The sequence below is a fragment of the Perca fluviatilis genome, chromosome 2 (genome assembly GCF_010015445.1).
Source record: "Perca fluviatilis chromosome 2, GENO_Pfluv_1.0, whole genome shotgun sequence".
Lineage (NCBI taxonomy): Eukaryota > Metazoa > Chordata > Actinopteri > Perciformes > Percidae > Perca > Perca fluviatilis.
The window spans coordinates 5,353,837-5,367,787 of record NC_053113.1 but is presented as its reverse complement, the minus strand read 5'-3'; the positions used below and the strand labels follow the sequence as shown (position 1 = coordinate 5,367,787).

General features: G+C 41.8%; 1 long non-coding RNA gene across 2 annotated transcripts; it reads left to right on the top strand.

The window, feature by feature from the left end:
- Positions 1-6,564: 6,564 nt before the first annotated feature.
- On the top strand, positions 6,565-7,083 carry LOC120549375. Of its 2 annotated transcripts, XR_005637379.1 has the most exons (3): positions 6,565-6,606; positions 6,753-6,841; positions 7,050-7,083. It is a non-coding gene; the product is annotated as an uncharacterized LOC120549375 (long non-coding RNA). The 2 variants fall into 2 exon arrangements; XR_005637378.1 differs by lacking the exon at positions 6,565-6,606 and having other exon boundaries at positions 6,613-6,841.
- Positions 7,084-13,951: the final 6,868 nt, after the last annotated feature.

The window sequence follows — 13,951 nt, the reverse complement described above, 5'->3', positions numbered from 1 at the left end:
CATAACTGATGATGTGTCACATAAACTGTTACATCATCAATGACATCAAGGTATGTTGTCACTGTGAGATCATAAATGATGATGTGACATCATCAGTGACATCATCAGTGTCATCAGAGAACATCGTCTTGAGAGTTTATGAATAGGACCCCGTTACTCCCATCAGGTTGTTTTTTGACAATGCCACGCAGACGCAGACACGCAGCTCGCCCCGTTCGTAGACGTAGGAGGACTCGCAGGTCCTCCCGCGTCCACAGACGGAGGAGAGCTGTCCGCACGAGACGTGAACGCGCTAATAAACACGCATCTTTAGGGCCCTAACAAGTGTAATGATCTCATGTTATTTATTCCAGATGGACTCAGCTGCTGTAAAGACTTAGAGAAGCACCGGAAACAGCTGGATGGATGGGACTACCAACAGGTGACATCACCAGGTTAGTTAAATTATCAGTCAGGATTGTTATTTTTTGTATTTCTTATTATTTCCCACAGACATTAACAGACTCAATCAACAGCAGTAGTTTCATGTATTTTGTACTTTGAGATAATTAGTTTGAGATCAGTTTGGTGTCAGAGATTTGAGAAACGGGACAGTGCAAGTGGTTTATGTGACAAGTGATGTGACGTAATGTCACATCAGTCACAGTTTATGCGACATAATCCTTTATGATCTCTGACTTATGATGAAGTCAGTGATTTATCTCACAACATTGTGATTTCAGATATGCACAACTTCATTCTTCCTAGTGTAACCTGTAGGTTAAGTATGTTGTCACGTGAGACACACGGAAATAAATGTCCGTCCGGTAAGCTCCGACTTTCCCTTTGTCTGCTGTTGTCGCTGCCTGGTGTGCCTCGTTTGCTGTTCCGTTGTTCAAGATTCATGCCCTGCTGCGTGCAAGGGGGTAAGCTTCGCTTCAGAACTCGAGCCATCCATGGCGCCATTTTGTTGCTACCTGGCCATCACCTCCTGTTAGCATTCCGCTGACCGCCATTTTTAACTTCAACTTTACATCTGAAGTGTTTAAAGACTCTATTTGTCCGTTTTTTATTTCTAAAGAAACACGATAATGTATAAAAGGCTCCATTACCTTGTATCTCATGTTATGGCTCCGTAGCAGACGCTTTTATAACAATACGCTAACGATTGTGTCACACAGTAGAGGAATTACCGTACAGTACAGGATAAGCTTGCAGGCAGTTTCGACTTACATGAGCTGTTTAGGTTTAATGACTAATGTTAACTAGCATGTTAGTGATCAGTAATTAGCCTGTGTCTATGTTATCTCCTTACATATACCTACGCTCTCCGTCTCTGTAAGATTGGCACAGCTACCAGAAGACTTCCAACTTTCAGACAGGTTGCTCATGTTACAATTTGACCAGAAAAGGGAAAAAAACATTTAATGTCTTTTTGATTGAAGTTTTTTTTTGCAAAGTATTTGTGACATCATCACTGACATCACTGATTCGTTACCTGACCCCATTTGAAGGCAGCATGTTACATCATCAATGACATCATGTTATGTTGTCTCTGGGAGATCATAAATGATGATGATGTCACATACACTGTTACTCACATCAGGTTGTTTTTTGATAATGCCACTAGGGTGACCAGATGTCCCGAAAAATTCGGGACAGTCCCGAAATCCAAGCAGTTGTCCCGAATCCCGAATCCTGCCCTAATTCAGGGCACTCTGCCTTGAAGTGAATGAGAATGCACGCATGCATGCACATTTGGTTCGTTATAGTAGCCTCTAGCCCGAGCCGCTAGTTAACGAGTCTCCTCCAGGATTACAACAGCCAGCAGGCAAGCTAAATTTGAAGTAGTGACATTTCGCGGTAACTGCACGAGTGTGACAAAAACCGCGCTTCACTAGCAGAGTGTGTGTAAAATCATAAATGATGATGTGACATCATCAGTGACATCAGAGAACATTGTCTTAAGAGTTTATAAATAGGACTCGTTACTCCCATCAGGTTGCTTTTTTTGACAATGCCGCGCAGACACAAAGCTCGTCCCGTTCGTAGACGCGGGAGGACTCGTGGGTCCACCCGCGTCCACAGACGTAGGACAGTTGTTCGACACGGAGGCTAGACAACGGCCGATAAACACGAAGCACAAGCATGAGATGGCGATACCCCAGTCACCCCATCACCCCATGCTTGTGCTGCATGTTTATCAGCGTTGCCTAACCTCTGTGTCGACAACTCTCCCAGTCTGTGGACACGGGTGAGTCCTCCCGGTCTACGAAACCATCTGTCTATCACCAACACTCGTTGCGTCACACCTAAACCCGCCTCAAAACCAACGCTGATTGGTCGGTCGTTTGGCGAAGATGCCAGACTGGTCTGCGAGTGGAAAACTGGAGCTCAGCCAGAACAGGACGCTCTCACCAGGCTACTGGGACAGTGCAAGTGTCAGGAATTCTTGACAATCAGAACTGAAGAGAAGTCTTTCCTTTATTTCTGACTGATCGTGTACTTTACCTGTACTCCACCAGTTCCTGGTTCCATCCATGATGATGAGGATTAGTAAGTGCCTGAAACTATTGATCTGTTACATAGAAACTACTGTTCACATAGAGGGGGAGGAGCAGGGGAGGGTATATAGCTCCAGACATGGCACCCCTTCTCTTCTCTGCTTCTCTTCGTAGTCGTCAGATTCATGTACCAGCCCGTATAGAGCTGGCTCATGTTGGCCTTGGACCAGCTCTTAGTTATGATGTCATAGTTTTAGACTGCTGGGAGACTTCCTTTGACACACTGAGCTCCTCTCTCCTCTCTCCTCTCTCCTCTCTCTTTCCATCGGTGTGCATCCATGTCCCAGAAATGCAGAAATACTACACCCTGCTACACCCTCCTACGCCCTACTACACCCTACTAGTAATTAAGTAAGTAATTTATTTGATATAGCACCTTTCACAGACAGTATCACAAAGTGCTTCACACCTACTATGTCCTGCTACGCCCTACTACACCCTGCTACGCCCTGCTACACCCTACTACACCCTACTACGCCCTGCTACACTCTACTACACCCTACTACGACCTGCTACACCTTACTAGACCCTGCTACACCCTACTACACCCTGCTACAACCTACTACACCCTACTACACCCTACTACGACCTGCTACACCTTACTAGACCCTGCTACACCCTACTCGACCCTGCTACAACCTACTACACCCTACTACACCCTACTACGACCTGCTACACCTTACTAGACCCTGCTACACCCTACTCGACCCTGCTACAACCTACTACACCCTACTACACCCTACTACGACCTGCTACACCTTACTAGACCCTGCTACACCCTACTCGACCCTGCTACACCCTGCTACGCCCGACTACGCCCTGCTACAACCTACTACACCCTACTACACCCTACTACACCCTGCTACACCCTATGATGTCACAGTTTATGTGACATCATCATCATTTCTGATCTCAACAGAGGCAACATTTCACAATGTCAAATTCTGTGACTCAATCACATTAATAGAGTTAGCTGTTGTGATAGCAGCATTAGCTGGGTTGTGTTAGCATTTAGCAGGGTTAAGACAACAGCTGGGGTGTGACATCCACACACACACTAACACTAACACACACACCCATACACAGACACACAAAGGTAACATTACATCATCACACACACACAGCACACAGACATACACACACTACTACTTCCTTCTTTCTTTTTACAATCAATTAGGCGGTGGGCCAACGCTGCTATTCGCTTTAGTTTTTGAAATGATCGATCCTCGGCGATAGAGTAGCTGCTTTTATCACACAAACTAAATAGTTTTTTTCTGAACAGCGTATCCGTTTGTTGGCAGTGTCAAGGTCGATCATATTTTAAAAAACTAAATTTACGTATTAAATAAACGGATTAGGCAAACGCGAGGGAGTACTATACATCTAACCAATCAAAAAGAATTCTATCATCACGTGACAAAAGTCAGCCAATAATATTCGTTCAAAATAAAGTGCCGAACACGACTCTAGCGTAGCATATGCGTTTTCTAGCTAGCTAGCTAGCTACATCCATGAGCACATGCCATAACAGCGGGAGCATTTTCTATGGTGTAAAAATCTTGAGGAAATCACCATAACCTACTCAACTAAAACTACACAATCAAACATTTTCCAGCAGGAATCCTATCCGAAGTCGGAAACATTAACAGCGGCATCCAAGATTCCAGGTGTAATGGCTCGGGTAAATAATGCTGTTTATTACTGTCTTATAACGTTAATGTTAGCTTAGTGCATGGACTCTGTAAACCGCTAACATATAACGTTATTCCGTTTTATGTTTGTATTTACAGGTAACGTTACATTTGTTTTGAGGATACAAAGCTAACGCTGTTAGCATGTAAACGTTAGCTAGATGTAATGTTAGCTAGATGTAGCTAATGTTAGCAGTGTGCATGTTAACGTTAACGTAAACACAGTTATTCTATCAGGCTGTAGAGCCGGGAATTATATGAAAGACGATTACTAGACCGATTAAAGTGGAAAAGATAACATTTATCATATAAGTTTACATATACTAGCTACATCACCTAATGGCTAGTCATGGACCCCAGGAAGAGTAGCTTTTAGCTTATGGAAGATAATGGGGATCCAAATAAAACAAACAAACAAATAGAGACAACATGTAACGTTATTAGCTAGCTACATAAGATTACATCAACTACAGATAACCTAACGTTACTAGCTAGGCATGGAAGAGATAACCTGTATTACATAGGTTTACATCAACAGCAGATATCCTAATAGCTAGTCATGGGAGAGATACCATTGTTTAAATAGCATTACATTACAATAGTTATCCTTAATGTTATACATTTTATCATCAAACAACAACAAAGCAATTAAACTAAATTTATTTTACATTTCTCTTTCCGCTTGCTAGAAAGACTCCTACACTGATACCTAATTTGGGATGTTCTCACAGTCCACACAAAGACACATGTCTGTACATGGGAGCTCATTCAATTTGCATGTGCATCTCCCTTTGACACATTGTGTTTTTTTACAGGAGCAGTACACAAGCTCCAAGATGCCGACAGGGGCTGGGGGAAGTGTCATCCAGTCAATCCCAAAGAAGTCTCCCTCAATCTTCCAACCATGGGCCATTGGTGGTGGAACATCAGGCTGACTCTTCAGGGACCTTCTGTATATGGCTGCCTGGTAATTTGCCGCTGGGTGTGGTTATGCAAGGCATCCCTGTTTGGTGGTAGACTTCTGTCTGTGCACTTTCCACTCTTGAACAGCTGAGACCTTGCATAATTGACATCCCTACAGTCTTTAAGGTCATAGAGTGCACGGTAAAAGCTTCTGTAGCTTCATACAGCTCTGCTGGCAGTTGAAAAGCTGTTCCCAACCATGGCACAATGGTCTTCGTTTAAAAGAGTTTTTTTATTTCTTTTCACAATCCAAATACATCACATACCCATCACAACCAGTACAACAGTGACAGTCCAATCAGAGCATCTGTTATTTTATCACCTAGGTGGCTCTGTATTTGCTGTACATGTATGGTGCGTTTGTTTTCTCCCTTTACCTGTGTGAAAGTAGACGTTTGCCCAATTTCCTTGCAGAAAGAAATGGCCAATACAAACACATCAGTGTCAGGACTGTTGATCACAATATTTTGTACGTGTATGTGAGGCATGCACAGTGAAGCAACAGCCGAGTGTCTGCCTCCTCCTGTATTGTAGACAATGCTGGCAGTGGTAACACCTCAAGGTCTGTGCCACTGTTGTTTATTCTGATTATGTGACACTCAGAGCCATGTCCAACTACCAATGTAATGTCCTCAATTTGATCTAGCCTAGACTTAGACCACGACTCAAAGAAAAACTGTTGCAGTTGCTCCTTGTTGTCACCACAAGACAAGAACTTGGACCATTGTTTCGTGTTTTCTGGTCAGCCGAATATATTTTAGTCACCTGACATCCTTTTGTAGCTCGCGTCTGTCTCGTTCGCCGTTCTTTATGCTCATCTGTTTGTAGGTATCAGGGACAAAATGCACAACTTTTGATTTACTTGCTTTGGCTGCATTGATCAGGTACATAAGTGTACATTGTTGGCAAATCTTCCAAAATGTATTTTGGGGTTTCATGGCTTGTACCAGTGCCATTGCATCACACACCCAGGTTGAGCCATCACGGGATTTCAACTGTGGCTGGTGGATTTTACTGACCCTCTAGAAAGTGCATTAATTTGGCTTTTGTCTGTTTTTACAATCGAGCCATCAATGTTTGCAATTGCTGCAGGCAAGGGCCCCAGACTATAGACCAGCATTTCCCCTATGTCTATCTTCTCCTCACTGTTCCAACCACAATAAGCCTTGCGAAGAGATCTCTATCTGCTTTTAGGGCTATCTCCCGGCCTCTCACTTTGGTGACACTTGAGGTAGCTGTGTCCTTAAATGTCTTTAGTTTCATTTTTCTTCAGTGGTGGCATGAAATTCAACCTCATCTGTGTTGAGACGTTGCTGAAAGAATTCAACAAATGCCTTCTCACCTATTTCTTTTGCATTCAGCAGATCTGGCAGGATGGCTTCTGATGCTACCTGACCTGATGTAACATGGTAAAGATGCTCTTTTTCCAGTGTTTGATCAAATGGGTTCATCATGTGATGTATGGTTGACAGAATGCTCTGAACATCTTTTTCATCCTGTTCCTTTCTTTTCTCATCCAATTCTGTTCTCTGTCTTGTTGACATGTTCTGCCCAGCCATGTCCTTGACCTCCATTGTGATGGCTGCTCTCTCGTGCTGTGTCAGTGTCCACCTGTGGACTGCACCTTTGTTCAACGAAAAACCTGTAAGCCCACCTTTGGTCTTTGAGTCCCTGTTTGCTGTCTGTTCTATTACCTGGTCACATGCAGTGCCTGTAAAGGCATATGTCTGCTGCCTCTGTGCCACAAAGTCACCTGATTGTACCGTGTGTAGATTCTTGGATGAGTTTCCTTTAGAATGTTCATCTCCTGCCAGTATGCTGATAGGTATCTACTGTAATTGATTCTGTCGAGGAAAAGAACCATGGCAGCATGAACCGGATGCTGGGAAAGATGCAGACCCCAGTTTGCCTCTCGTGTGGCCCCTCACAAATGATAGCAGATCCTCTACCATTTCAATGTAGGAACCCCAAAACTGGTATGTCTTGCTTTCTTGTTGTTTGTTGAATTTGTCATAGCGCTCTCAAGGATTGTGTGTTGAACACCTGTGAGTCACTAATTACTTGACCTATTTCTTCAGGAAAGGCACTTTGGAGGTCAGCAGCAACTTTAAAGCAGCTTCACGGCAGTCTTGAGAAAGGGTTTCAAGGTAGGCTTGCCAGCGTAACCTGTGTAGTGCCTCACACATCAACTTGTGGCCAGATGCTTCGTTATATTGGTGACCTGTTATAACTCCTCCAACAGACCCAGCAGCAATAACGTCAGCCTCAATCAGAATGTCTTGTAAGCCAGCATCTCCAAATCGCTTGCAATACAGGACAGGAAAGCCATACATGTGTGAAACTCCCCATTCTAATTGTAAGTCTTTCCTTATATGTTTCACTCTTCCACCGTATCTCCTGAGCTTTGGCATAGATGGCTTGGTCAAAGACTAGAACTATCTCCTGAAGTTGGAGTCTGTCTGCAATTTCTGTTGACCTTTTAAGGATGGTTTTTACAGTTCCCAATTCTGTAGGACTTGCATCAATCACTGGAAGGTACTCAATGTTGGTTGGTGGTGGAATTGGATCTCCACGGATCACTGTATTAAAACCAGTCCAGGAAGGAAGGACTTTGCCATGGACTGCAGTCTTCATCAGGAAGTAGGCACCATCTAATTTTGTGCTGATTTCCTGGTAAGGATGTGGGTGTCTTGATTTAGTTCCACTCTTTCCAAAATGTTCTGGGCCTGTTCTCTTCCCCCCTGATGTATGCCTCAAGGTTAGTAGGGGGCTGATCAAGAGACCTCTTTCTTGTTTTCTGTAAACACTGATGGTCAGGGGCAGGTTCATTACATGGAATCATTTTTTGAATTATTATGCCATTTGTATTGTGTGTAGTCCCCTTACCAGATAACGTTTCCTCTCCAAAATCATTATTGTCCCAAACTAGAATTGCTTGCAACTGTACTTGCATGTTTTTGGGATGTAAGTCTCACCTCGTAGTATTTGTAGCTGTATAAAGCTGTGTCACGTCAAGTACCTGTGAGTTAGAGGAACAGTGCCCAAGACCATTCAACAAGCCTATCAGCTGAGCTGATCCTGTCATGTGTCTGACAGCCATGGCTAATGCACAATGTTTGGGCACAAGCCATCTCCCTTTCATTGTTAGCTTAATAACATCCTGGCCAATTGACACAATCTTCTCAGCCTCCTCTTCACTAACATTCACTCTTTCATTGTCAGTAGAGGGATCTGTTGTCATGGCTGTAGTCCATGCAATGAAATTGAATAGCTTATCTGGGACTAGATTTGATGCAGCTGACATCGTAAGTTGCTGTGCTGTTGGTGGCCAGTGTGAGTTTGGGTGTTGTCTTACACTTTTTAACTATGGCATCTTTCAGTGTCATAGCTGCATGGTACAAGAGGCGTTCTCATTTGTGTCATCTGTTTCAATTTTCCTCTTGTGTTGTCTTCATCTGATGATGAGGGATGAAGATGATCCAGCTGTGGCAACCTCATCTTGGACCATTTCGTGTGGTGTCAAATCCTCAACATAGACAAAGTCATGCCTTGATAGTTTTTGAAACTTTAGAAAAGGATAGGACTTTTTAGTCTCACTTTCAGGGAACCAGATTTGTAAGAGGAGATGTCAATTCCTTCTGTTTCATGGACACATTTCTTGAACAGTGCATTCAACTTTGATAGCTTAAGCACTTTCCGCTTTCTTAGCAAACTCTCCTCCACCACTGTTGTACAGAAATGCTTGTATCCAGTCTGAAACTGGCTGTTTCCTGTGCAGTCATGTTCATCTGATTTGTACAAAAATACAGTGTAGTTTCTGTAGCATCTGAAATGATACATTGCTTTGAGGCAACAAGGTCCATTCCATCGTTATTTGTAGTAGCAGATTTTCATCCCCGCGTGACTCTGCTGGCAAGAAGCAGCTTACCAGCTGTCAGTGTTTCTACATTTTGAAGATTCTCCTTTACCCTCTTCCGGTTATATTTTTGGGTGAAATATTTATCACTTCTGCATATCAAGCACTGCCTTGGAAGGAGATGTGGTGCTCTTTTTAGATGACCTGGAACCTCTGTTGTGGTTGAGCGGAGAACCCTAACCTCTGTTGGCGTATTATCGTTTGTAATTGGGGTGTATGCCTCTTCATCTAATATATTGTAATGGAAAAGATAAGGGAAAAAACAGAAAAATGTGATGACTGCATGGATTGTAGTAGTAGTAATGCTTCCAACTTTATAGTTTTTCAACACTTGAGATTCAAATTCTTTAAAATGTCAAATAAAACAAACATAATTGTTTATTGAAATACATGTTTTCTTCTTTTAGTGTATTAATTACTCCAGGACATAAATTGGCTAAAAATGTCAGCCTTATTTTCAGTTTCAGCAACTACAAGCTGATACCAAATTGGATAACCACTTCAAGTTACTGCTGAGCCCTAATGATATGCTTTTATTATTCATATTGACACAAGGTGTGATTACTGTATACATTTTAATCTGGGCTCATCTAGTTACACTTTTTATTTTATTTTTTTTGTAAGCACCTCATAAATGTAAATTCTCATTTATTTGACCGTGAACCAATAATTTTACTACACTGTTTACAACTCTGCTAATGTTTCCCCAGGTAATCCCAGATCCTCAGCCCTGCTGGTGAGATATCTTCTTGACCTGATCTGACTAAACCCTGACACATCTATTCTGCTGAAACAATGAAAATGCTCTTTGTTTTTCACGGTTCATCATAAAACCCTTTAATGTTTTGCTCAACTGTTTGGTGGCGTGCATTTGTCGCTATATGTTGAAAAATGTGTCCACTAGATGTCGCTGTGTCTATAGTAGCCTTTTTATTAGTTTACCTTGACTAAAATGTCAATTAAGACACAGGGCTCTGTCTGGCCCTTCTCTTATTACATTCATGGTCTGGCCTGGCAAGGTTTTACATGGGCAGGGTTTGTTTTTTGTGTGCATAGTTTCGGTTGGGATCTATATATTGTTAAAATGGATATGTTAAATGTTCTACCATTTTATATACATACATACTGCCATATATTACTAATACTAAAGCCTTGCTTGATCAAATAGTTGAATTGTCATTTAGTTATAAAGGTAGTCATGCTAAGACAATACATATTCAACTTTTTATAAGAATAAATATATATTTAACTGTAATATGTTATTACATTATATAATTATATTCTATGATTTTTCACTGTTTCTGAGATGTAAATATCTGTAATTTATGTTTGGGGTTAAAATGAATTCTAAGCATTTATACCATGATTTATCCAAACATATGAGGTCAAACAACTACACTTAACCACCATAAAGCTGCTTTACAAACCTTCAACTTCCTGTACTGTCTTTGTCTCTTCTTGCTGGCTCTCTCTAATATTTCTTTTGTTAGCATAACTGCATGTAGTATTCTCTATGGTAGCCAATATGAATTGGCATATCGGAATGTGGCCTTCTGTGATTTCATATTTTTCCACAGCTTTTGGCGATTTGGCTTTTCTTTGTATTTAAATTCACCACTCTAAAGAACTTTGTACAAACTTGATCCAACTTGTTACTGAAAAGGGTATGATGTTTGTTGATGTACAGCTAGTAACATGCACACAACACTCCATATCCAAGGTAAAGTGTCATAATATTTACGTTGGATGTATAAATATAGGCCTACAATGTAACGTTACGGCGAATCGGCTTTGATTACGGTTATTTATTCGGTTATCTCACTTTACTTCGGGGTCCTAGTCTGGCCGTCTGTGATTGGTTAGTATTTGTAATGACGTTAAAAACTACAATCTGATTGGTTCAGCTACTAGAGCTGTCCGTTCGGTTATTGTGTGCAGATTGACAATCAAAATATACATTTGTGAAAATATATGATCAAACCAGAGTTGCCAACAAATTTTATTTGACTACATATAATTACTAATATCGTACATAAAAGAATCATTACTCTATACGATGGAGATTGATCAACAACACTAAAAAAACGTTTTGGCCCACCGTCTACATAGACACACACACAGAGAAGTTTATTCCCCCCTCAAAAATAGGTAATTGAGCAGTGTAGTGGTCCTATCAGTGACTATGTAACTATGGAAACGGACCACATGATGCCTGTTTCTTGTACAGTAATAGCGTTACTGAAGGCTAGCTCTATCTCCATAGTTACGTTACTCCAAGCTTCTTCTCTTGTGAACACCTCCGCTCTTCACTCTTCACACACTACGCTCCGATCTGTTTACCTTTTCCTGCTACAACTGAGGACTTCAGCGCCAGACTACAGCCTTCTGTAACGCTAGTTACTTTACAAGAAACAGGCACCATTACCATGACAACCATACACACACACACACACACACACACACGGGCACACACACAGACAACAACACACAAAAAAAAAAACACACACACACACACACACACACACAGACACACACACACACACACACACACACAGGTACGACACACACACACACACACACACACAGGTAACACACACACACATACACACACACACACACTAAAACTCCTGGGTTATTTTGTCAACCCAGTTTCTGGGTTATTTGTGTTGGGTTAAAATTATGGGTTATTTTTTTCAGAGAGTAACCCATGTTCCGGTTATAGGCTTGGCTTTCTCTCTCTCGCGCTCTCTCTCTACAATGTATTTTTCGGTTAGTTGTCTTGACAGTCGGACCAGCTTATTTTCTCCTCTAAACGACACTTTGGTTCCTGGGGCGGGAGGAGGCGAGGTAAGCATTTTCATCTTACTGGTAGTTTGTTGCAGAAAATGTGCTTGTTTAAACCGTGCTCTAAAATAAACTTTCTTACGTTCCATTAGCTAACTTAACTAGCTAGCTAGCTAGCTTGCTTGTGAAGAGTAACTGACATTTCACGTTATTTCAAGAAGGAGTCGATTAATGGAGACATGTCAATGCTGTATCGTTGTTATCTATCTATCTAGCGCTATGTCTGTTTGCACATTAAAATAAACGTTATCATAAGTAGAATCGTTATCGGTTTAGCTAGCTAGCCAGCCAATGTAGCCAGGTTAATGATACCACAAATGTTAGGCTGTACCGGCGTAGATAACATTAATTTAGCTACGGTTTAAGAAGATGTTTATGAATAAAACGTTACTAACGATAGCTAATCCACCAACCGTTAGAAATGTCACGGGACATTATTATTATTGGATATTTTTCTTGCTGAAAATAGAGCATGCAGAAAAAGGAGGGGGAAATTTTATTTCAGCTATCAGTAGCCATATTTTGAATGCTCACGTTTCCATGTTGGATGTATTTTTAATTGTTTGTTAACGTTACTAAAAGTTATGTATTAAGTACTTTATCTAGTTCCTTTTAAATAAAAATGCAAAAATGTAATGCTGACAAATGGTTCCCGCCTCGAGCTGTGGTGTACCTCTGATTTATACACAACTCCCTGGAAGTTATCTCTGTACATTTATTTTTAAGGATGAATATACAGAAAAAATGTGTAGAGTAGATTACACTCTCTTTTAAAGGAGGGAAATTTGTGTGAAATTTTTTTTTTTTAAGGTATAACCTTTTACATAAATCAGGCTTTGAATGATATATGAATTAATCCCCTAATGTAAAACCTTAACAATATAGAGAGGAAGGAAACAAATAGACAGGGTAAAATAAACAAATAAAAAAATAATTGTGTATCTGTTTTTTGTAATAGTCTGAAGGAAGAAAAATAGCCCTCAGCCTCAGCAGCATCAGCCTGCTCCTCAACACACACAGGAGCAGCTAGACCCTATTGGGGGAGCAGCCTCCGTTCATGCTGCTGGACCAGCAGGAAATGGAGCAAGAGTCAGGAACAAACCTGAAAAACCTCTTCCGGGGCAGTGGACGTAGCCCTGGAATAAGGAACCTGAAATTCCCTCCTTCAATTGGTAAGAAAGAAAAGTAGTACAAATATATGTGTTCTACCTCAATGTTAAATGTTACTCAGATTATTTAAATTATGTTTTCACAGAAGACCTCCAGGACTACCAAGCAGTACCATGAGGGCAGCTGCCCCTTCCAAGCAGCTGGAAAATGCACAGTCCAAAGTGTCGAGGGTCAGGTCTTTTATATTTTACCTGGCAAAGGGACAGACTGTATTGTTCAGATTGATGGCATCCAAAAGTAAGTGTGACTTTCCATGTGAATTATTGTGAAGTGGTTATGACACACACCCGATGTGAACAGTGACTAACTCAAAGCCTATGTTTCTGCAGATACACAGCCCACCTCCAGTCCCAGGCAAGACCATCACAACGGCACATTTCTACCTGAGAACCATACAGCAGTTCCTCAAATACTTTCGGGAAACCCTGCCTGCCCAGTCTCACCTGACTGCGATGGATGTGGTGAGCGTGCTTGACGCCATCACAAAGCATCACAGACACAACCAGGAACGTTGTCCTGCACCAGCTGGCAGTGAAGAGCCACAAGAAGGCCAGGATAATATCCTGCGAGGACCTGAAGCAGTGTCAGGAGGGGGCCACACTGAGGATCCCAGAGCTGCTGGGTAGTGTGCATCCCTCTTTCCAAAATAGTGAAAATAGTCCATCTCCAACAGAAGCCTGCCGTGCATAGTGATGTGTCCTTGTTTGTGTAGGTTTCTTCCCCTTCGTGTGCTGAAATACTTTTCTTCTCTCCTTTCAGCGCCCCCTGAGGAGAACCACACACCGTCGCCCGGATGACCGTTTTTCCGGCTACTTTGCGGCCTT